At 38.8% G+C, this 7,819-nt stretch overlaps 2 long non-coding RNA genes across 2 annotated transcripts; one reads left to right on the top strand and one right to left on the bottom strand.

Annotated features, from left to right (window-relative positions):
* Nucleotides 1–105: 105 nt before the first annotated feature.
* LOC130176814 (uncharacterized) lies at nucleotides 106–2,573 on the bottom strand. Its single transcript, XR_008828925.1, has 3 exons — nucleotides 2,431–2,573; nucleotides 2,058–2,310; nucleotides 106–516 (listed from the first exon to the last, which is right to left on the bottom strand). It is a non-coding gene; the product is annotated as an uncharacterized LOC130176814 (long non-coding RNA).
* A 130-nt stretch (nucleotides 2,574–2,703) lies between these two features.
* On the top strand, nucleotides 2,704–3,891 carry LOC130176813 (uncharacterized). The gene is made up of 2 exons (XR_008828924.1): nucleotides 2,704–2,911; nucleotides 3,147–3,891. It is a non-coding gene; the product is annotated as an uncharacterized LOC130176813 (long non-coding RNA).
* Nucleotides 3,892–7,819: the final 3,928 nt, after the last annotated feature.

The following is a 7,819-nucleotide window of genomic DNA, read 5'->3' as shown; positions in this document are numbered from 1 at the left end:
GTTTAGACTATGATGATGTCAAATTCACAACTCTTAAATTTCTTCAGAGCTTTATTTATGTAATTTCTAATATGTAATGTAAAAAATTCTGGATAAAAGACAATGTATTTGCAAACCATTTATTATGAATGATGTGCCAAAAGTTTTGTAAGACTCTACTTGTTTACTTGTCTTAACATTAGCTTGCTAGGCTCACTCGCTAGCACTAGGCTTGTTAGCAAGCATTTTTGTGAGTAATTCTGAGTAATATATATATATATGTAAGGTTTGGATGGTGGTGAACCCTTACAACCAGGATGAAGGCCAGCAGGATGAAGTGCAAGCAGGAGAGAGAACAGAATTAGTCACACAATGATTGGTTTCAGAGCTCTTGATTTACTGGTGACCAGAGGCAAATGACACAAAAAAAATCCAACAGCTCTTACATATAGGTTGCAGAATGGCTGGACAACCAAAGCAGTCTGGCTGGTGTAGCAGGTCACAGTGGATAGCAGCACCGGTGCCCTCCAACCTGACCTAAACAGAGAGAGTGGTTAGTAGGGGTTCCCAAAATAAGAACACAACAAAAATAAACTTCCTGTATTAGCCAATGTGTATTGTTTTCTCACCTTAGTGAGGGGGGATATACTTTAATTTAAATATATTTTCATTTCATTTTTTAACAGTTTACAAAAATTTGCCTTCTACATTGTTGAAATGTTTTATTTGACACCTGGGTTATTCATCTGAGAATATGGTGGATGGATTTTTGGAGTGGCTAATGTGTTTTATCAAAAGAGTAATACCCAAGGAGGATTTGTATCCATATTTGAAAGATTTCCCTGAATTTTGCAGTTATCTGCTGCACTACACTGTGGCACGAGTCGGGTCAGAGTGCCCATGCTGGTCACAGTGTTTCATCTCATCATTCTCTTTGATTCTTTATTATAGCACCAGGTATCACCATGTGAGGCTTTTGACAGTGTGTTGGTGTCATCACAACAAAACAATGTTTTCTCAGTTTGTTATTATAACAAAAACAATCATGAAGATATTTTCAAGTTATGACATTTTTCTCATGATTACTTCATGACATATGATTGTTATAAACAGCAACATTTGTTATATGTTGTTATATCACTTTATCATGTTATATCAAGAAACATCCTCATTACTACACAACATTTAATCTTTTAAAAAAGATTTATTTATTTAGTTTTATTATGGTAATTTGTTCCCTAGAAAAAATTATATTTGATGTGCCACTGTACCTGTCACTGTCCTACCGTCACCACAGACCAGAATGCTTTTCCTCCATTTGATTATTGATTATTCCTTTTTTTTCTTGTGTAAAATGTCATGATTTGTTGTGCAGCTATACATTATTATTTCTTAGTAGTTTTTGGTGTCTAATTAATGTGTTTCAGTTTCCAGTTTCAGTTTATAGCCCTCAGTAGAGAATACCAGTCAAGTCTATTTAGGCCTACATTATTAATTCAGGATTTGGCGAGACCCCAATATTATGACATTTTTTCAGGATTTTCCCCATTCAAGCATAGAAAACATTACATTTCAGCCACTGCTTATATTTTTCAATAATAGCATAAACAGCATTTAATTGATAAATACAGAGTGAATGTGGTTATTACCTATATTGAAAACTATGTGAAACTAATCATGTGGAGATTTGAGTTGTCAAGGGTATCTGATGTCCTTATTTCCAACGTATTACATGTCTTTGCTTACATTCTTAAAATCCAGACATTTTGATAGCTCTGCCCAGTCTCACCCAAAGCAGGAAATAAAACTTCAAATTAAACTATTTAAACTAGTCATTGTCAGTTTTTGTATGTGATATAATGTCTTCTCTTTAGACATTGGCTGTGTTGGGCCTGAACATGTGATCAGACAAAGCTGGCCTGCTCGGGCCTACTTTTAACCTCTGAAGCCTGACCTGATCTTTTGTGTTCAACCCGTTGAACAAAGAAAAGACCGGCAAAAGCCACCCCACAGAATCCAACTCCCAGCATGCTCCACAGTTCACAGCTGAGTTGAATTCTGGGGAGTCCCAAACTTACGCTCCTCATTGGCAGAGATGCAGGGAATCCCGGCGACACAGCCATGACGTTGATGATGATGGCCACTGTATCAATAAATGCCTGCTGTGCATACAAACCATCGCCTTTCCGTTGTAGCTGCACCGAAGATAAACCGCTTTCTCTGTGAGCCAGTTTACTGCTGGCGGACAACTTCTATGCCCCGCTACCTTCCAACCGAGTCGACTCCTGTGTTTTCTCGCTGCCAATCGAGAAACCAGCCGGAGCTCACCTTCTAGAAAACGAGAGACAGAACCAGAGGTGGCTAGTAACGCGCTACATTTATTCCGTTACATTTACTTGAGTAACGTATGGGATAAATTGTACTTCTAAGAGTAGTTTTAATACAACATACTTTTAACTTTTACTTGAGTATATTTTCGAAGAAGAAGCGGTACTTTTACTCAGTTCCATTTATCTACATTACGCTCGCTACTCGCTACATATTTTTATCGATCTGTTAATGCACGCTTTGTTTGTTTTGGTTTGTCAGAGACCTCCAAAGTAGGATCCATCGCATGACTGCGTTTCACCAATCAGATGCAGTCACTGGTGACGTTTGACTCCGTTTCACCAATCAAACAGAGCCAGGCGGTCACATGACTAACTGCACACAAACTCTCAGCAAAGAAGAAAAACACAATGGCAGAGACACACACGAGCGCTTCGCGACAACCAGAAGAGGAAGAACACCCCCGGCCTCACTTAAAATCGATGTTCACGTTTCAGACAACCAAAAAAAACAGTAATGTAATGCGCCTCTTATGTGTCTCCCCAAACAAGTGGACATTTCAGCTTACATAAACTCAACGTCAAATTTGAGGAAGCACATTGCGGTAAGTAACGTTAGTAGATATTTTGGCTGTCACCGTAGGCTGATGTTAGCCGCCCTGCTATGAATCACTATCAAATGTACATAGTGGGGGGAAATTTATTAACGCACTGCAGCCTCATAGACAGACAGATAAACACAGCTTATCTTATCTTATCACAGCTTGGAAGGCTATACAGTAGAAAGGAAAAAAATATGTTCAGACCTAATTCTTTTGAAAACACTTTCTCTTGCCACAGGCCTTGACTACATCAAAAATCACCTGGACACTGACTTGGAGATGGATGATGCTCCCACAAACAGTAGTCACTCTGATGAAGACGACTTCTTTGCATCGCTGAGTGCAGGACAATCAAAAACAGGAGAGCTGGAGAGGTACCTTTCATGTCCATCCACTGGAGGTATGGATCTCTTGCATTCCTTTCCTCAAATCAAGAGCCTGTCAATGAAAATCAACACAGGCCTCCCAGCATCTGCAGCCTGTGAGAGACTTTTTAGTCATGCAGGACTCCTGTTCACGGCTAAAAGGTCACAGCGTGCAGAGTGATCCAGAGTGAATATGCAAAATTTCACATACACACACTCACACATGCTCACACATGCACACACACTCACACATGCACACACACTCACACATGCTCACATGCACACACACTCACACGCACGCATGCATACAAACACCAATCAGAAGTGCACAGTGTGTTCCCAGGTGCGGCCCACACCTATCAGAGTTTATAGTTTGCGTAAAGGCTAACTTGTTCTTTTCCTTTGTAATCTCTGCCTACTGAGCCTATTGTGCTGTTAGTAAGTTAGTAAGTTATTGTGGCTCAATTTGCCTTCATATATTTTAATGTATTATTATTTAATGTATTATTGTTTTAGTTGCTTAAGAGATATTGTTGGCTATCAATATGTTCATTGCTATTTTTATGTTTTTGTGCATTATTTGTTGCCGTCATCATTAAACAAACAGGTTACTTATCAGTTGCTCAGTACTTGAGTAGTTTTTTCACAGCATACTTTTTACTTTTACTCAAGTAAATATTTGGGTGACTACTCTTTACTTTTACTTGAGTAATAAAATTCTAAAGTAGCAGTACTCTTACTTGAGTACAATTTCTGGCTACTCTACCCACCTCTGGACAGCACCACCAGCACAGAGCATCGGAGGACCCGAGCCAGACTTTTCTCACAGATTAAAAACACACCTGATCGCTTTCTGAAGTGAAGGAAGTGAGAGGCTTACGTCTGGGTAGAGACAGTTGTAGTATAGTGTTTTGTTAGCTTTATTGCTTGTTAAGCTTTATTGTCGTACATTTGTTTTGAAATTAACGGACCGCCTCCTCCGCTGTACTGCTAAACTCTGAGGACCATCTTTATTTCATAAACATGTGATGCAAAAATTAGAGTGTCTAATATTGTGGCATGGTGACCTGGATCAACCCACAATTCATTTATCCTAACAACCAGTATGGTCAGGAACAGACTACAGGCTGCCAGGGTGAGTGATGGGTGGTTTCTTAGTACAAAAATTAACTTCAACACAGCCTGGTTTTATGTGGAAAAAACAGCAAAAAACAGTGGCAGAGAGAAACAGACTTACCTGTGGCTAGGGAGTTCCAGGTATACTAGTTGAGGCCATCGTCTACATATGTGGTCATATAGGTGAGCGGACGGCGGGTTCGGCCAGGGTGATGCGCTCCTCGGCCCTCCCATCAAACCCACTCACCCCTTACACCAAAAAAGTGACAGAAAGATGAAACTGAAAACCAGTGACACTGAGAATACTGACAGCATAAAATAAAAAGGCAGACAGGAAGAAAAAAACAGGAGATTGGCATTGAAAAACATCATAATGCAAAAACATCAAAATAAAATAGGACAATAAGATCGTATGATTGTAATTATTTTCTATGTCTGTGATCTATTTTTCAGTGCCAAAACACATTTTTGCAATCCAAGTGTTTCAATGCCAATGTTTCCTTTTTCAGTTCAGATTTAGTTTTTAATGCCAAATTTGATTTTTGATAACATTTTACTGTCACTGTTTTAGCCCCATACAAATACACATAACATACTCTGCAAACATGTATTTTCAATTTCACTTATTTCTAATGCTAAAGATTTTACAATGTAAATGGTTTCACCATAGACATGCATGTAAAATGATATTTACACATTTATGGATCCATTTGTACATGTCAAACAGGTTTCTGTGGATCGCTTTCCACGTGACTTCCAAATTTGACAAAACTGTGAGCCACCTTTTTTGAAACAATGGTCTATGATCTCTACTATTACTGCAGATACTAATAACTGTGAATAGTACAACACCTTAAGAACCACCTAGCAACACCCTAGAAACCACCAACACTAGCCTACGATGATACTGTTCTTACTCGTCCAAATGTTGAAATATCCTTGAGCAAGATACTGAACTGCCCTCAGCGTCTAATTGGTGTGTTACTGTAACTCTGTACTACTACAGAGTTATATAAAATATGAACCATTTTTGTGAAATTTGTATGAATGTTTGTTCCATATTTGAAAAGATGATTTCTCGTGACCGAGAGATGAAAAAGTGTATAAATCAGACTAACAAGTCAACACTTCAGTTTGGCTGGTTTATTTGTACAAAAAGGACAGATCTGGTGCAGGGTACACCAAGTCTCTCATTGAATGACAGAACTTGAATTGCTTATATAGCATGTTGTTCTGGGTTTTGTAACTAACATCTGATAACCTCAAAATCACTAGTTTCTTCTCATTGACTCTCTCCACATTACATCTTTAACTTCTGATGAGAATAAATAATAGAGGCTCACACACCTTCACAGCTGTATGATCTCCTTCAACCTTCATTCCCTCCCCTGTTCATCGGTCTCAGAGTTCAGGGCCCTCATTTATCAACAGTGCGTAGAGAAGGTTCTAAATTCTGTCTTTTGAATGAAATTTAGACTGTGCAGAAATACAAAAAAATCTATTTTTATCAAAAGTACGCACATTGGTCGTACGCACATCAGTATGTAATCAGTGTTGATAAATCCCACATGTCCTTAACCACCATGCTCATTTACGCTCAGGGTCATTTGCATTTAGAAACGCCTCCAATTATTGATATATGGTAACTACACATGCCTTTAGAAAATACATGAATATGAGAAAGAGAGTGAAGAAGAGGAACTTATAATTATTAATCCAAGTGGAGGTACTTGTCTCAGGTTGAATCCAACAAAAAATATTGTTTGATCCCAGTACAGGTGTGACTAACAAAAGGGAAAATGCTGCATTGGAGAAAGTCACGAATGGTGTTAATTCCATTGGTTCTGAGGCAAGATCTCTACCAGAAATTTAAAATAAGTTTGATATTAAGCTTAGTGCAAAAAAAAAAAACACTTCAAAGCACACAAATGAAGAAACATCTGCAACTGGTGGAGGACAGACTACTAGACAACTGTCATCCATGGACACTCGAATAGCCTGCATCATCTGCAACACAGATCTGTCCGGGATTGAGCATGGTGACACTGACACTCTCCCAACAGAACAAGCTGGACCATCTAAAACCCACACTGAAGATAAAAGAAACAAACTAGAGTGCTCTGTTTGCAAACCTTTTATTCCAATGTGTAGTAAAAGAAGTTTTAATGACTGAAATATTTTGTAGATTAAACTCTGTGACATTAATGTGAAAATGTGTGTGTCAAGAGTGCTGACTAAGGCAGTGCTGCAAAATCAGGTGGACACAACCAAAGCCATAAATGACATAAAGGATCAATTGACCAACATACCCACTGTATTACTGCAAATAAATGAGTCACTGCTTCTTGCGCAAATCAAATGGTTAATAAACTTTAAACTGTTAACTAATGTGATTTCAGTCATTTTTTCCCCACCATGCTGCAAAACACATTTAAAATGAAATAAATCTCAATTTTTCTGAGCTCGGCTAATGGGCAGACTTACCTAAAATCTCTGCATGATCCTCTGTCTTGTCTTAATGGCAGCGGCATTATGAGGTGGTGAGGGCCCTGCATCAGGCATGGGGCTTCTTAAGCATAATTACAAGTTGCTAAATTTCAAAGAGGTCCTTTCCAGTGTTTTGTAAAATCCAGTGAGTTGGGAGTTCTGCTCTGCTGCAGATTTGATTTTATCTCAAACTACAGAGCAGATGGTGTGAACCCTAACAGAAAGGGAACAAAGCAGTCGACTACTAATTTTATCCAGTTTATAGTGTTTTCACTCTGATATCCACCACGGCAAGACTCAGTCCTGACCTCTGTGTCTCCTACTAATACACCAAGTTATGTGAGTCAAGCCACAGTGTGCCTTAATTCTCCAACACAATCTTTGAATAACGCTAACAATTCTAGGCAAGAATCTGCCTTAATTGACAACTCCACTTTCTTAGCAAGCTGCTTAAAGATGGCTCTCCTCAATGTAAGGTCCGTTACAAGTAAAACCTTCATTGTTAATGATATTATAACATCTCATCGACTTGACTGTATTCACCTCACTGAAACCTGGCTTGATGAAACTGGCGGTAAAGAGCTGATCGTCACCATGTAATTTTTCATTCTCACACTGTACTAGGCCTAACAAGAAAGGTGGTGGTGTTGCTGCTATTTTTTCAAATATTTTAAAAGTACCTCATTTGGTTTTATTCTCTTCCTCTGTGTAATCGCTCTCCTTCCTGTCACCGCCATACTGCCAACACTCTGCACAACTATGCCCTAATTCAATCCAATGAGCTTCATGATGTGATGCAGCAGCTTAGTTCTGCAATGTGTGCTCTTGATCCAATGCCTACTAAGTTCATCAAAAATGTTTTTAGCTGTTTGGTGGAGGATATCCTTGATATTGTTAATGCCTCCTCACATTCTGGAATCTTCCCCTCATGTCTCAAACATGC

Source organism: Seriola aureovittata, chromosome 10, assembly GCF_021018895.1.
Source record: "Seriola aureovittata isolate HTS-2021-v1 ecotype China chromosome 10, ASM2101889v1, whole genome shotgun sequence".
In the NCBI taxonomy this organism is placed as follows: Eukaryota; Metazoa; Chordata; class Actinopteri; order Carangiformes; family Carangidae; genus Seriola; species Seriola aureovittata.
Note: the sequence above shows the minus strand (reverse complement) of the source record. Positions and strands in the feature narration are given on the sequence as shown.